Source organism: Dreissena polymorpha, chromosome 13 (genome assembly GCF_020536995.1).
Source record: "Dreissena polymorpha isolate Duluth1 chromosome 13, UMN_Dpol_1.0, whole genome shotgun sequence".
Classification (NCBI taxonomy): Eukaryota; Metazoa; Mollusca; class Bivalvia; order Myida; family Dreissenidae; genus Dreissena; species Dreissena polymorpha.
This window is the reverse complement of record NC_068367.1, coordinates 33550340-33568609: the sequence shown is the minus strand read 5'-3', so window position 1 is coordinate 33568609 and position 18270 is coordinate 33550340. Positions and strand designations below refer to the sequence as shown.

The 18270-nt window shown below is 35.1% G+C and overlaps 1 pseudogene; it reads left to right on the top strand.

Annotated features, from left to right (window-relative positions):
- The first annotated feature begins 11 nt into the window (after positions 1 to 11).
- LOC127854566 (tubulin monoglutamylase TTLL4-like) lies at positions 12 to 16497 on the top strand (annotated as a pseudogene).
- Positions 16498 to 18270: the final 1773 nt, after the last annotated feature.

Genomic DNA, 18270 nt, shown 5'->3' with positions numbered 1-18270 from the left:
TGAGAGCTCGATTCCCTTAACTCAAGAAGTGGGCTCGGAAAATAGTTCAAAGGCTGTTGCGTACGCTAAACCAGTCTCTTCGCTGCCGCGTCCGGGTTCTGCCGTGAAATCTGGTACGCCAGATTCGCAGATGCCAGTTCGGAACCTGAATTACACTCCCACTAAACCGTACCACGAAGTGGCGAATCCAAAACCTGTAATTTCAGCCACAATCAAAACTCAACAGACTAGCGAGACTATAATAACCGTGAAAGCAGAGCCGCCGAAAGGCGTAACTTATATGGCTCCCTCTGTAATAAATAAGCCAAATAAGGCAAACAAGGCTGCCTTAAGCCAGAGCAGCGGCTCAAGTAGTTCCAAACTGTCCAGTGACAGTTCTTCATCGGGAACAATGTACTATAGCAAGAAGTCGAAAGCAGATATTATGATTCACGAACAACGCCCGCCAGCCATTGGTGCGCCTTCCAAACTCCTTCGAGGAGCTGAAAAGGGGTCGGCCACAAATTTTACGTCTGGTTCAGAATTGGATGAAGCAGCAGATGATGAGTCCGAAATTCCGTCAGGGTAAGAAGTGACCGAGTCCTTGCTGTGTCCTTATATTAAAAACTTGATGGTCAGTTTGATGTTATTAATGGACTTGATGGTCAGTTTTACATTCTTTATGCTCTTGATGGTCTGTTTTACATACTTTATAGACGTGATGGTCAGTTTTACATCCTTTCGTATGGACTTGATGGTCAGTTTTGCATACTTCATGCACTTGATAGTCAGTTGTATAGACTTCATGGACTTGATGGTTGTTTTACATACTTTATGGACTTGATGGTGGCTTTTATTTACTTTATGGACTTGGTGGTCCGTTTTACGTAATTTATGGACTGGATGGTCAGTTTTATTTACTTTATTTACTTTGTGGTCTATTTTATGTAATTTTTGGACTTGATGGGCAGTTTCACATACTTAATGGACATGATGGTCCTGGAAAAATGATTTTTATACAAAGACTATAGATAGAAAATTACAAAAATGCATTTAGAACAAAAATAATCTGTTATGTGCTAAACAATCACCACCATGATGACCATTCCAAGTTTAACCCTCTACCATTTAGACCTGTTTAACCAGTTTCAAGTTTTTAAGGCTTCATTTCCAAACCTTAGATACTGATGAGCAGCAAACAGCATAAAACCTAAACAGACTGCGAGTTACTCGCAGGCTTATCTGGTTTAATGCTGTTTGCACGTAGCCATTTTCACTTTGCTTCTAAGTGGGAAAGGGTTAATGTCTTATTCCGATCAATGGCTATATTGTACAGGGAGAGGATGCCAGGTGATGGGGAGGCCAGCCTACTTGGGGATGATGAGGACGAGGACTTCCCAGAAGATTGTGAAGATGACATCGTGGACAATCTAGATGATGACTGCGTTGGAGGATCCGACGGTATGAGTATTATTATTCAAGCTCTTTTTACATAAATCTGATTAGTAGTATTATTTTAGGATCAAGAGATCAAAGTTGAAGGTCACTTGAACGTGCAATATTAAAAATATTTCAACAATTGCACACATTGATTAATTGTCTGTAAGTCAGGGGTATACATGTTTCGCAAACTCAAGCTTCTTTTAATAAATCTAATTGTACCTAATTAATGCTCTGTAAGACAGCAGGCTGAATCTAATTGTAATTGTTTATGTTGGATTAGAAAGCAGGCTGAGTTTTTATCATAAAACTTCTTCAGTATATTTTCTTTTTGGTCAATATTCTGACTCCGCTTTGAGTGTATTTTTAATGCCCCTTTCGAAGAAAAGGGGGCATATAGTGATCGGACTGTCCGTCTGTCTGTCCGTCCGTCTTTCCGTCACACTTTGCGTTTAGGTTTTAGGTTGTGACCTTGACCTTGAACTTGGGGTCCGCGTTTAGGTTTCAAAATCTGCGTTTAGGTTTCGATAAGTGCTCATAAATTCTATGTCCCTTGAGATATAACCTTCATATTTGGTATGCATGTTTATATGGACAAGGCCTTTCGATACGCACACAAATTTGGACCACTGCGACCTTGACTTTGAACTAAGGGTCCGCGTTTTGGTTTCGAAATTTGCATTTAGGTTTAGAAAAATACTAAAACTTCTATCAAAGCGTGTATAGGGGCATATGGCATCCTATGGTAACAGCTCTTGTTTCACTTTAAAGATCAATATGAATCAATTCTCACTTTGTTTTGCAGGAAAAAATGTTGAAGCTTTGGTAAAGATATCTCAAAACATTAGCAAAGCTTAATGGCAGCATGTGTTAACTCTTTACCACTCAGATGCACACTTTTACGCAATTGTTATCCCATAAAAAATCAAAATAAATTTAACACCTTTAATACCAAGTTTTTAAAGTTTTGATGCCAAACCTAAAATACTGATGAGCAGCAAACAGCATAGGACCTGAACAGACAGCGCACTACTCGCAGTCTGTTCTGGAATTATGCTAGTTGCATATAGCCATTTTCACTTTCTATGTGAGCATGACAGCTGGGGTAACACTTTCCCACTAAGAGGCAAAGTGAAAATTTCTATGTGCAAACAGCATAAAACCAGAACATGCTGCAAGTAAATCGCAGTTTGTTCAGGTTTTATGCTGTTTACTGCTCATCAGTATCTAAGGGTAAGAAATGAAGCCTTTAAAACTTGAATATAGTAAGAAAGGTCTTTAATTAAATTTAACTTTCTAAGGGACTACAAACACATCAAAATACGTATCTAAGTGTTAAAGGGTTAACAAACACCTGATTTCCAGGCGAGTCCGATGGGTATTCCTTCACCAGCAGTAGCATGTCACGCCCCTCAACCTCGACACAACGCCTAAAGTCACGACCCGTGAGTGCTGTAGAAAGTGAGGTCATCAGCGTCAGTCGATCTCAGACGGCCTCGCCCGATAGGAGCATCAAGCCTCCACTGACCAAGAGTTTGTTTCCAAACATTCCGCCAGTCGTGACTTTCGTTGCTGAGGGCGACAAAGGTATTGCTAGATTAATAAATGATTTATGTAGAATATGTTATGTGGCTTAACCTGTAGGTGTCTAAAACTTAAATATATCCATGACTTTTGCAGACTGGTTTTCTTATTTGCATTCCTATTGAATGAATTTAGCACAAGCCTAAAATCTCTGTACTGGTAAATTTTAAACCAGTCTTGCTTAGATTCTCATTTTCATATAAGTTTTCTTGAAACATTTTTGTGGTCTTGAGTAATAATATATGAATTTGAACTTTTTCATGCGAACCGTTTATTTTGATGACTTGATTTCAGTTGAGCAACTACCATGGGAAGTGAGAAAATACCTTAAATGGCGTATAACCTCCATAACTCCGAATGTTGTGAAACACTGCCTGGCGCGATCAGGATTTCGGATCACGAAACGCAACCATGACTGGCTGGGCTGCTGGGGAAAGCACATGAAATCTCAGGGATTCAAGGCTTTAAGAGAGTATCAGAAGGTTGGTGTTTTTTTTACTATTCTCGGAATGGGGCCGTGGGGCTTTGGATTGTCAAAAATCGCTTCACTTTAACTCAGATTGTGTAGTCCATCCCTCCACCTGTCACAAACAAAATTATGTGGGGAGGAATATAAATTCAACAAATTAGCTTGTTAATCTAGTATGTGCTTTTAAACGTTTTACCGTATTGCCTCTTTTTTTTTAGCTGAACCATTACCCAGGGTCATTTTAAATCGGCCGCAAAGATAGACTGTGGCGTAACCTCTCAAAGATGCAGGTCCACTTCGGGAAAAAGGAGTTTGGGTTTTTCCCGCAGACCTACTGCCTTCCATATGACTCAAAGCTCCTGAAACGAGCCTTTGAAGACGGAAGTACAAAGCAGAAATGGATAGTTAAACCAGTACGTTCCTATGGATTTGGCCACTCAAAATATTTTGCAAAAATTGCATACTTATGATAAAACTTAAGTAATTTTTCTTCTGAAGTACAAAGCAAAAATGGATAGTCAAGCCAGTATGTTCCTATAGATTAGGCCACTACCAATGTTTTGCAAATTGTCACATACTTCTGATAAAACTTCTGTAATTTGTGTTCTGGGGTCGTACTCCAGAAGCATCTTAAGTCAAATTTTATTCTTATCCTTAAATTGGGAAATTTTCTTAAGTGTTTCATATTGCAATATATTTGCATCAAGATATACATTTAAATAACATCATTATTAGGGATGCAAGAGGTTAACCGGTTAACCGGTTAACCTACCGAAACGACCAGTTAACCGGTTACATTTTCGGAAAAAGGTTAACCTGGAAAAAAATATTTGATTATTTTTTTTCATGGAATAATTCGTACGATTTTACTTTTTTCCCGTGACATACTGCCAACTTGCGCTGGCGACTAGTTACAACAACATGCCGCACGATCGACGGTAATAAATAACGTGTCAACAATCAAAGTAATAAAACAATTAATCAATACTTTTGTGATAACAAATAGGCAGTACGTTTTGATAACTGACACTATTGTGTTTTTTTTGACTCGCTAAAATTTAACTAGCGAACTGCGGTGAGCGGGAGCTATTAGCGAAGACGTAATTGACACGTTTATTGAACTCGCGATAAAATAAACAGTTGAGACATTAGACTGCTTATTTTGATGTTTTGTTTACCAATACCCAACACTGATTGCTCGCAAAAATACCGTGTTTATTAGTAACATTTTTATCAAGAATTGCATCCGTAGTTGAAATCTTGACGATTTAACGTCCTGTTTATAAAAAATTAATATAATTATGATAATATTACGTCTAATGATTCCACCATTACCGTCCGGTGAAAGTGTTATCTAAGAAAGCAAATTATTAACTTATTAAATAATTAAACATCAATTAAACATAGATACAAAATAAAACCATTGAATTTAGTATTTGTGTAATTGCTTAAAATTTTCGCGCTATGGTACGTTAACAAACATACGTAACTATCAGTATTTGAGATCATTATACTTAGTTACTTCGCTATTAAATAAATGTACTGATTATATTAAACATTCAACTTACATATCATGCAAAATTAATTTAATTTGCATTCGTGTTCTTTATTTTACCCACATGTTTTAATTGTATAATGAAAATCAAACGATACTACTTCGGCTACAAACGCTAACATGCAAACAACAAAATATGTAAGTATCGAGTAAGAAGAGATGCGAATTCGTTGGACACACATGACCCACTTTACGTCGAATAGAAAGGGAAAAAACGTTTCTATATTAAGCCAATTTGAGTTTCGAAAATTAAAACAGAATGAACACACCATTTTTTGAGCGATACGACGCGAACGTAAAATAAGCGGTCCAACCAAAAATAAGTTATTAAGACGTGAAAATGAACATTGTGTAGTTTTTAAAATTTTTACCCCTGTGCATGTACGCAGGAAAACTAAATAAAATATATAGCATACATTTACAAAATTATTAAAATAAATTGTACAATACATTTTATTACGAAACTGGCATGTTATCAACGCAAGCGATTTTAAATTTGAAATAACTTTTGTTTCTACAGAGCTGTTCGAGCGGTATGAATTTTTTTACGTACTCTAAATCATTTTCACTACTTAAGGCGTTTCGGTTAACCGGTTAATAACCGGTTACGGAAAAAGGTTAACCGGTTAATGATTTTTGTAACCTCTTGCATCTCTAATCATTATGCCAATGTTATTTTAGGAATGCCAAAAAAAAAATGAGTTTTCTTTTTAAGTAAAGAAATACAAGACATTGTAATTTTTAACTTAAGTGAAATTATTTAAGAAATTACTTAAGATGTTTCTGGAATACCACCCCTGAGGTACAAAGAAGAAATGGATAGTCAAAACAGTAAGACATACACAGAATTCTCTGCTTCTATGATTCTAATAGGATCATCCATTCCCATAAATATGGCCTCCACCCTTTCCTATAGGTTTATCCATTCTTATAGATTTGACCATCTTCATTCCCTTTAGGTTCAACCTTTTCTATAGATTCAGCCACCCAGAATATTTTGCAAATGTTCGCATGTTTATACTCTCCAATCACAAACAGTGAGTTTTACATACCAACATGTTCGTTAGGCTTTGTAGATTGCGAAATGAAAAATTGTTAGGTTCAAAAGTGCTTGGTGGCTTAGAAATCTGAGAAGGCTCCAAAATTAAGACAAAAAAAAATATATATATAATGCAAAATTACTTGTAATCAGTGGCTGTTTTCTATTTGTACCTGTTTAAACTGTCATAAATGTGAGTTTTAGCATTGAAATTGTGATGGAATGTAAGATTTTATAAATTAAGAGTTATTATATAATTTTTCATGAACAGTTTGCAATGTGACAAAATTTGTTCTTTTTCATAGCCAGCTTCTGCTCGAGGTATCGGAATCAAGGTTATCAGCAAACTAACCCAAGTACCAAAGAAACGGCCTGTCATAGTTCAAAGGTATGAGTCTGGTTATGAGAAAACAGGGCTTAATGCATGTGCGTATAGTGTCATCCCAGATTAGCCTGTCCACTGTGGTGCAGTCAGCGCAGGCTTATGAGGAACAACAGTGTTGACTTTTATTAAAATTTGTGATAAAGTCAGTCTCTTATTAACGAAAATCCAGTTAAGGGGAAAATTGCAGACTGCACAGGCTAATCTGGGATGACACTTTACTAAAATGCATGAAGCCCAGTTTTCCTAGGACAAGTATTGCTTTCCTATTGTGTGCAGATTGTAGTCTAAGGAGTGTTACTGTTAATGTTTTTAAAAATTGATTTTTAAAAATGATTTATCAATTTATATTTATTTTGTATGATTTCATGTATCTTGCCCGTCCCTACCTTATCAACGATAGCAAGTTTGACATGAGGGTCTATGTGTATGTCAGCTCGTTCGATCCGCTACGGCTCTACGTGTTTGAAGACGGACTTGCAAGATTTGCCTCAATGAAGTATGCTTAAATCATTAAAAAGAATATAAACTTTCGTACATAAAGTTGACAAAAACTGAATCCCCAACTATAGTTACAACAAACTGAATCCCCAACTATAGTTACAACAAACTGAACAGCCAACTATAGTTACAACAAACTGAACAGCCAACTTAAGTATTAAGTGTATGTGCATAAAGTGTTGTCCCAGATAAGGTTGTGCAGTCTGCACAGGCTAATTACCAGATAAGGTTGTGCAGTCTGCACAGGCTAATTAGGTACAACACTTTCCACTTTTATCGATTTTTGTGATAGGTACAACACTTTCCACTTTTATCGATTTTTGTGATAGGTGTCAAGATCACAAGTTGTAAGTGTCAAGGTCACAAGTGGTAAGTGTCAAGGTCACAAGTGATAAGTGTCAAGGTCACAAGTGATAATTGTCAAGATCACAAGTTGTAATTGTCAAGGTCACAAATGGTAATGTTCAAGGTCACAAGTGATAAGTTTCAAGATCACAAATGCTAAGTGTCAATGTCATAACTGGTAAGTGTCAAGGTCACTATTGGTAACTGTCATGGAGCAAATAGTCAAGGTCACAAGTGGTATGTGTCAACGTCACAAATTTTAAGAGTCAAGGTCACAAGTGGCAAGTGGTTGTGATTGTAGAGGAATGAAAATCAATCACACTCTGTGGTAAAACACTTAAAAATCCGGGTAGCCTCTTGAACGTGGAATCTCCTGTATCATGCATTATCACCTCTATTTTAACTAACCATTCTTCATGGGATGATGGCTATAAGGTAGAGAATCCAATATTTCTTAATGATTTCTTTTTAATTGAATGACAGGAGTCTGAAGGCGTTGTGGAACTACATGAAGCGGCAGGGAATCAACACGAATGCTATCTGGGAGAGCATGAAGGACCTCATTATCAAGACCATTATCTGGTATGAACAGCATTAGTAAGGCCATTATCTGGTATGAACAACATTTGTTAGGCCATTATCTGGTATAAACAACATTTGTAAAGCCATTATCTGGTATAAACAATATTTGTAAGGCCATTATATGGTATGAACAACATCTGTATGGCCATTATCTGGTATGAACAACATTTGTAAGGCCATTATCTGGTATGAACAACATTTGAAAGGCCATTATCTCGTATGAACAACATTTGTAAGGTTATTATCTGGTATGAACAACATTTGTAAGGCCATTATCTAGTATGACCAACATTTGCCAGGCCATTATCTAGTAAAAACAATATTTGTAAGGCCATTATCTGGTATAAACAATATTTGTAAGACCTTCATTTGGTACCAAAGCCTTTATCTGGTACAAACAACATTTGTAAGACCTTCGTTTGGAATCGAGGCCATTATCTGGTATAAACAACATTTGTAAGACCTTCATTTGGTACCAAGGCCATTAGATGGTATAAACAACATGTGTAAAACCTTCATTTGGTACCAAGACCTTTAGTTGGTATAAACAACATTTGTAATACCTTCATTTGGAACCAAGGCCATTAGATGGCATAAACAACATTTGTAAGACCTTCATTTGGTACCAAGGTCTTTTTCTGGTATAAACAACATTTGTAAGACCTTCATTAGGAACCAAGGCCTTTAGTTGGTATAAACAACATTTGTAAGACCTTCACTTTATACAAATGCCTTTAGTTGGTGTAAACAACATTTGTAAAACATTAGTCTGGTACCAATATAGTTATATCAAGACCATTTTGTGGTACGAGCAACATTTTTAAAAGTGGACACTTGGAACACAAGTTGGACTTTATTAACATTTATCAAGACGTTTTCTCGTTGTTTGCATTTTGGTAATGAAAATACTATACATTGTGTTGCAAGGCTGGAAAAGTTCTTTGTGCATCATGTATATATTTTTTCAGATGTTAATTCAGATGATAGGAGAATGGTTAGTGAGTTGTAATGTAGCACTTTTGTACTCAGTGTAATCATCATCATGGTGTTGTTTGTATTCAGGTGCCAACAGGGAAAGTACCAATGCTAACTTCACCATAAAATTTAAGAAAAAATGTATTTAAGTCTCCTTGTTTTATTCAGATGTGTTCTTTTTGTAAAGAAACTTTTTTGCAAACATTGAAATTTGTCATTTGTTCAATTGCAAAATAAAAAACAACAACATTTACACAAGTACTATGACAATTGTTGTTTTTTGTAATCACAAATTTCCTTAACAAAAGACTGAACGAGTGAAAAAAAAATACTTTCTAACTTTGCGATTTGCTTTTTAATCACATATAACCACTCTCCTGTGTAAAGCTTCAATTAGAATTTAATTAAAATAGTCTCTTTATAGATATTATTTTGAGTAAATTTCAGTCTTTTTTAAATAATAGAAAAAAAATGAATATTTTAATACACACAATATGTCCCCAGCGTACTTTTTGTTTTCGTAGTTGTAACAAACATGTATTTCATTTCACATGTGCATGTTGTTTCTACACCGATAATATTTGTCAATTAATCTTGTTGTGTCGTTTTCACCAGGTGTATGTCCTATATCAAACATAAATATACCCACCGTTATAATGTCATTTAAACATTGTACTTATTTGCTACTAATGTACATTAAAGTCCCGTTGGCCACCGTGTATTGGTCCATTAAAATCAAATGATATTTTTGGCTATTAAAATTAAATGATATTTTTGGCTAATACCTTGGCAGCTGAAGTTTATCGGACTTACTGTAGCTCTAAAATTTTATGTTTTCCTGGGAAAGGTCACCGGGGCATGTCCATCGATACATGCAGACACACTTGGTAACCCTTTACCACTTAGATACGTATTTTGACGCTTTTGTAGTCCCTTAGAAATTTAAATTTAATTAAAAAAACTTTCTTACTAGATTCAAGTTTAAAAGGCTTCATTTCAAACCTTTACATGGAGATACTGATGAGCAGCAAACAGCATAAAACCTGAACAGACTGCAAGTTACTCGCAGGCTGTTCTGGTTTTATGCTGTTTGCACATAGCCATATTCACCTTGCGTCTGAGTGGTGAAGGGTTAATAAACTATGAAACACACACATTTTAATATCATAAATACATACCTGCTATCCCTAGCTATACACATTTTACAGCGCTGACAGCCCAGTGAACAGCTTGGTTAAAGCGAACTGCAAGAGTCGCTACTGCGTTCATGAGTTGTTTGGCTTTGACATTCTACTGGATGAGAGCTTAAAGCCGTGGGTCCTAGAAGTCAACATCTCACCAAGGTCTGTCCGTTAAATAGGAATTGATAAAGTAACTGAGGTTTATTGCAATAATTGAGCCTCCCTCAAGGAAAATGGGATTTCATACATGTCGGTAAAGCGTCGTCCCAGATTAATTTCGCACAGGCTAATTTTTGCACAGGCTAATTTTCCTTAAGAAAATGCTTCCTTGAAATGAAAAATACCTTAAAAGCTGAAAGTGTTGTCCCTGATTAGCCTGTGCAGGCTGCACTGGCTTATCTTCCCTGGTTAGCCTGTGCAGACTGCACGGGCTTATCTGGGATGACACTTTCCCAGAGTGAGGTTCAATTATTTCCTAATTATAACTAACAGAATTTTACTGATTTAAACTTTTTAGCTTATCAGATTTACCTCTTCCAATGCCAAGTTTATTTTAAATGGTTTGAAGTTATTTTAATAAATAAGACTTTTGTTATCCCTGCCATGGGCGGAGGGATATTGTTTTGGCGTTGTCCGTCTTTACATCCTTCCATCCGTCCGGCACTTTTATGTCCGGAGCCATATCTTGAAAGTGCTTTGGCGGATTTCGTTGAAACTTGGTATGAGTATATATATATATATATATGTATGAGAGGATGATGCACTCTAAATGGCATTGTACACCATCTGTTAATAACGGAGTTATGACCCTTTGTATTTTGAAAAAAATGCTTTTTTGTGTGTCTGGAGCCATATCTTGGAGGAGCTTTGGCGGATTTCATTGAAATTTGGTATGATTATGTATATGGATAAGAGGATGATGCACGCCAAAATATAAATGGCCTCGTACACCATCGGATTATAATGGAGCAATGGCCCTTTGAAAACATGCTTTTTTGTTTGTCCGGAGCCATATCTTTGAAGTGCTTTTGCGGATTTCATTGATACTTGGTATGAGTATATATACACGGATAAGAGGATGATGCACGTTGGCATTGTCCATCTGTCCAGAAAACTTTTGTGTCCAGAAGTATATTGGCGGGGGATATCAATTCAACGAATTTGCTTGTTGATCCTTTTAGTGGGGGCGGGATATATTACTCCTCTTTAGCGCTTCCTAAATTACAAATCAGTTTAATAATATCAGATTATTTTGCTTGTTGAGTCAAAAGTTACAGTTTTGTTTTTCTTAATCACACTTATGGTGCTTTAAGATTTTATTATACCCCCAAACAATATTTGTGGTTTTCTCTCCGCAGTTTGCATTCAAACTACCAGCTATGTTTAGTTGTGTTTTTCCCCCTAACGGCACTTTCAGATTTAATGATCCAAAGCATTTATTTTTTGTGTTTATTTCCACAGTTTGCATTTGAACTCTCAATTATACGTAAAATATTTTGATTGCAATAGTCACACTAATGTTGCTTTCAGATTTAATGATTAAAAATCGTATTAATCATTGCGTTTCTTTTTCAGTTTGCATTCAAACTCGCAGCTGGACGTGAACATCAAGGGTCAGAAGATCAAAGACCTCATGAACATCTCTGGAATCCGAGTGCCCGACAAGAACGACGTCGTGCCGCATGCACCTCAGACCAGCGGCCCTCCAGATCTCAGGTGAGTTGACCTTCGACCTCTTGCAAATGATTTGACTTTTGACCCCATGCAAATGAATTGACCTTTTTAATCTAATGCTATTGAGTTGACCTTTGAACATATGCAAATGACTTTACTTTTGATCTCATGCAAATAAGTTGATTTTTTTTTCTCATGTCAATTAGATGACCTTTTATTTCATGCGGATTTTGTTACTTTAGACCTCCTGCCAATAAGTGTAGCATATACCTCATGTTCTCTAGTTTACATTTGACCTCATGGCAATGGTTTGACCTTTGACCTCATGCCAATTAGTTGACATTATTCCAATCAGTTTACATTTATCCTCATGGCAATCAGTTAACATTTGACCTCATGGCTTTCGGTTGACCTTGGACTTGATGTTAATTAAGAGAATTTTAAACTCATGTCACATGCAGAGCTTTATGTAGTTTTTACCTTTGACATCGGATTGTTACACTACCTGATCTGAGGCTTTGTTGACCTTTGACCTCATGACAATAAATTCATGACTTTAACTCTTTCAGTGCTGGAACCGAATTTTGAAGGCTTTTGCAAACAGTTTGGATCCAGATGAGAAGGCACAAAACGTGGCGTCTCATCATGATCCAAACTGTTTGCTATTCTGATAGTATTCTTTGAAAAAATTCGAAGAAAATGCTAATTTTAGAAATTCAGCAGACCACATTTTAGCAGACGACAAATTTCCCAGCATGCAAAGGGTTAAACTGTGCTGAACAATTGAGAACAAAGAACCATATTTAAAAAAAAAGAATATTGCTATGCATGCTATTAGTATGAATCTTGAAGCATTTTTTACTTTGAATGATTAACTACTTAAATCATTAATACCATCTTTAAATAATCATCTTTTTGAAAGAGACGTTCATTTTGTGTCAGTAAAGAGGTGTGAGTTCAGTATTCACTCAAGGTATCTGAAACAGTTAATATTTAATGGTGAAACTGGAAAAAGATGAGGAAGTATATACGTCTTTTTGTGTCTTCATAGATTAAATTTTTCCGTTATTAAATATTGTTATGATTTTGTTTTTTCAGTTAGCTCTTAAAAACAGTTTTCTGTCCTGCCTGCATGTAATCATGGCAAAAGATCTTATCGGTTACACTGTTATATATTTGGACTACAAAACCCTTTAAAACATCCTGCATTTAAAAAAAATAATGGTATTGAATTTCCAATATAATGTTGGTAATTCGACCTCAACTGACATTTTAAATGTGTAAATCTTATCTAAAACACAGTGTTGACAAAAACTATTCAATTGCCATTACCCATAGTCAGCAAATTATAATTGTTATGAGACAGGTATCGGGTTGCAAATCAGATGTTGTGAGATTATCGGCTAATATCACAAATGCTCCATTTGTTTCTGTGTTAAATAGACAGGTTTAAATGGGTAAAGAGGTCTGTATGTAAATTGCTGATTAGTCAGAAAAACATGTGCTCTTTACTGGACAGCTTGGGTGGTACACTAACCTTACTTACTTAATGGCTAAGATGTGATCACAAATTGGTTGGTGTAGTAGTTCCCTGCGAAAGGCGGAGGGGTATAAAATTTGCATTGTCCGTCAGTCTGTCCGTCGGTCACAAAACTTGTACCGTATATCAAAGGATTTGCACCCATTCATTAACAAAATTTATTTGGCAGGGGATATCATTTCAACAAATTTGCTTGTTTACTTTAGGATTTGATGGAAGTATTTTGTTACACCTAAACCTAAGGCTTATCAAGAAATTAAGACCATATCCTGGGTAAAGCTAGTAATTTTGTATTTGAGAAAATCTTGAGAATTCTCACCAATGGGGGGGGGGATCAAAGCCATAGTCTCCAGATCGCTAGGGGGACACTATATCCACTATGCAAATTCTCTATAATTAACAATGCATATTAACAGGGCCTTAGTTTCTTGATTTTGGGAAAGAGCCTGGCCTTCCATTTTTGGGAACAAATTATCGACAAAACTGAGAAAGTGGACAATTTTCCAAAAGTAAACTTGAAAATTGGGGAATATTGCATCATTTTAAAGAAATTCTTTTTGGGAAAGGGGCCTTTCTCTGTGGGGAAGTGGCCTTTTTAAGTCCCTTGCAAAAGAAGAAAAAAACTAAAATTAAATATGGCAAGTTTATATCTTGCAGGTGTTGCAAACCCTCCCTGGCATTATATTATCTTTGTATGAGAAAAAATGTAGCAATCTAAATTTGAGTTCAGGTTTTTTAAAGATTGAGCAAATTAAATGCTCAAAAATAAATTGAATCTTTACTGCAGAGTGTACATCAATTTAAATCAGTAATTTCTTTCTATTGAATTCAGTGTGTTGGAATTGTTAGATCAGATACACTTCAGGACAAAATCCTCTGGCTACATTTTCTATGATCATTTGTTTACCATTTGAATGTGGGCCATAAAGTTGGCCATTGGCATAATTGTAGCTATTAAGACGCTAGATAGTAATTGCTGATAATCTCAGTTGATCTGACAAGAAAGCATGTCGTGCATTTAGTTCCTTTGAACACAAAAGATAAGACGATAATCAGCTATAATAGGTGCATTATTTTCATGCATGTCAGGTAACACGAGTCAGGTCGTTTTGGCAGTTTTAAAGATACTTGATCACTGTTTGATTTTTATGAGAGTGACATATTGTTTAAGCAACAGGTCAATAAAATTAAGTCAATGGAAAAAACAATTAGAAAGAAACTTGTATTGGGTTCAAAATCAAATGTATCACTTTAATTCATGATAATAAAATATAATTTATAAAAAAAATGAAGTTTTGTAATGCCACCATATAGAAAAACGCTTTTCAACAGTCCTCAATCACGTATCACATTCTTTCATTGTTTTGACATTGGTTCCTACATGCCTACGTTATTTTGACTGCCCGGAAACTGGTTCCTACATACGGACATTGGTTCCTAATATAATATCGTCTGTAGAAATAATTTGTCCTGTGAACATTAAAAATTGCATGCTTTCTTCTTATCATATGAATCTATGCCTGTGCCAGTGCAATTTTTAGTATTCTATGTTTAACAAATTCTTAAGAAATAAGCTGTTAATCATGGCGTTGGGTGATGTTTGTCATTTCTGCAAGGAGCTCTTTTGTGTTAGGTTATCATAAACACAAGCTAAGTCCATTTTTTTATCAATTAATTATTCTAGATAGCTTTCAAATAATGCTAGATAGCTACGATACAAAGCAAGAAAGCTACTATATTACACATGATATTCTTAATGTGTCGAACATTTTGGAATAAGAATTCATTTATTTGCAGCAATTATGTGCCACCCAATAATGTTGCATGGACAAATGCTTGTTTAGTCAACAACTCTCCCCAGATGAGAGAGCAAAGCATGCGTACTACAGTCAGAGGTATCAAGACGAGGTAAATATATAGTGTAATGTAGCCTATAATTACTAACTTTAAACCTGTTTATTTAAGCTTGATTGCATCTTAAACCTCAGGCACTATTGAGTCTGTTTCCTTGATAGAACCGGTACTTGGTGTCTTTGGGAAATATCCAAAGAATGACCCCATAGTTGCCAGACGGACACCATACCTGTAATTACTTAGTGCTGTGTAAACTGGTGTCTTTAAGATATTTTTGGATGATAAGTGAGCAACACAGACCTGCTGTAGTCAATGGTATAATGTCATGGTAAATATATATAGTGTTATGTAGCTGTAATGTAACGGGTTATAATGGGTATATTTCAGTAAAATGTATATGCAATGTAAAAGATGAAGTTTGTGTGTAATGTAATAGTTTATAACATATCATTTATCATTTATTCTATTGAGTTTATTTTATGAAAGGATAATGGGTATATTTCAGTAATATGTATATGAAAAGTTAAGATGAAGTTTGTGCGTAATGTAACAGTTTATAACATATCGTTTATCGTTTATTCTTATGACTTTATTCTTACGATAGAAATTAAAAAGGATAATATGTATATTCAAATAATGTATATATGAACTGTTAAGATAAAGTCTGAACAATTAATAATACATCTTGGGAGGTATTTACAAAACTAAGACCTGGTTAAGATTTATTTAAAGTAAGAAAGCAAATACACTCAGGGTGGGGTATAATTGGAATCAATAAAATGGAAAGTCAGACCTGATTAAATCCAAATAAGAACACATTGAGTCCAGAGTCAGCATATAGATACGAGATTATAAGTAACACTCATGATCAATAAACAGCACAGATGAAAAGGTCACCTATTGTCTGGGGTACAAAAGTTATAGTACTGACGAAAGTAACGGAATTACTCTATATCAATAAAAATTGATTAGTACCAATATACATTGATTAAATTTTAGTATATCCGCCAAGCAAGTGAATACATGAAAAAGTGTTCCTTCTAGAATATTCTGACGAATCAACCAATGAATAATAACCATACTAGCTGAAGACTAATCAAAAGTTTAAAAGAAAAATATGCATATTAATTTGGGGACAAAATGGGGATGTTTGGAAGGAGAGCGGCACTCCGCGGTTAGGTTAGGAAAATACTACAGATAGACTTAGAAAATAATGTTTAAACTATAAGTACAATTCTGATGTTAGGAAATAGAGACAAATAAATGAAATAATTTTGAGACATCAGAGACTTGTTTTACTTTCACTAAGTACATTTACATTCGATTACGTGACATACCATTTTGTTACAATTATGGATATGTCAACTGCTCATTTCTGTATACAGGTGCATTTGTAATTGATAACCATAAGTATATACACAAACGAAATTTATAGAACTTGTACCATTTTTTCTAAACAAAATGTAGGAATCAAACATTAAATGGAGCATTCCTGTTCGTGTCGGTAGATACTTGAGTTAAATTCACGAATGATAAAAAATGTGATCTTAAATGTATTTTTACCGTTTATTAACATGTCAGACCTGGCGACTTTCAATGATAAGTGACGTCGTGACGTAAAAAAACGACGTAATTGCACAGTGAATCAGTGAACATAATCAATAATTTTCATGGTTTAAAGTATAAGTAATCGTGTTTAAATTACTTATATTTCACTATAAACAACATTTAAGCATTGAATTAAACAGTGTATACACAATACTAAAGCAATGAAATACATGTATGTCCGCCATTCAAGCTGTTGTTTGTATATAAGTTAAAGATTTGTTGCCTGATCAGCGTTTCGTGCAATACAAATGACAACCTTACAAGCCTTCAAACCTCTGAAATTGGAAATGCGCCAGAATTTTCTTCTGTTTGCGTATCAGGAAAGATCACATTACAAGCTTTGTTAAACTTACCATCATTCATGAAAAAATACAGACTAAAGCAATTAGCAGTTCCGTCATATAAGCAGTTGTGTGTATACAACGCTCAAACCTGCAGTTTTAAATGCGCCAGAATAAATATCAGTTTGCGTATAAGGGAAAGGCAGTGATAAGTGTGTTAGTTTTTCGAAGTTAATCAGGTCCTTCCACGCCAGAGACTGCAACACGAGGACGCGGATCTCAGAACTCTTTCCTTATTAACTTAACACAAGAAAGTTTATATATATATATTTATAATTTAAAAATATAGTGGCTCTTCAATATATCTAGTTTTTTTACTAAAATATTCATTATTTTGTAATTGGGGGAGGTGACCGAAGTCTCCGGAAGTAATCTCACCTAACCGGCATGTTGACCACTAAACAACGTTTAGCGAGGTTCGAGCCGAATTAAAAAATAGAGATGAAAGTTTCTATAACTTGTCATTATGTAAGACAAATACACATGATATCACATTTTATCACAATGAAAGACAATATATAATTTTGTTCAAACGGTGTTACATCCGTTGTATAATGCCGTTGAAAGTCATTTTGTCATATATGTACATATTATTTTCTTAGAATGACTTAAGTTGCAATTTATTAAGGATTGGTTGCGTTTATGTGATGCTGAAAGAAACGGTCAAAATAGAATCCATGATGTGGTCAGAATCCATACTTTATACAACTACAACACACGATTAACGGTGTTGTGACAATAAGACACCAATGCCGAAAAATAAAAAAAGGAACAAAATAACAACACATGTTGGATGAATTCAAAATGTCATTTGCGAATGTCGATGTCTTCCAGGACATGCAATATATATAAACACAACCACAGCTTGAACAATGCATGTTCAGCCTCACCGAAGGACAGTTCAAATTCAAAAGCCACAGTAATATTGCGACACAAATATTATTTAGTGTTAGATGGTTAATGTAAAATACCATATAGTTTACAAACAAAAAGTTATTTTGCCCACTTTTTGATAGTTCAGTCAAAGATTATTCAATTTAAATAAAAAGTGAAATGAAATGTCTCTCTTACCATATGTAACATTGACATTTATTGAATTGTATAAATCAAAATGACTTCACCAAAAATATTTAATTTTTTTAAATGTGGCAAACACAATAAATGGTTTTCAGGCCGGGGCATTTAAGCAAATAATGTTAATGCCTTAATTTTACAGCCGTT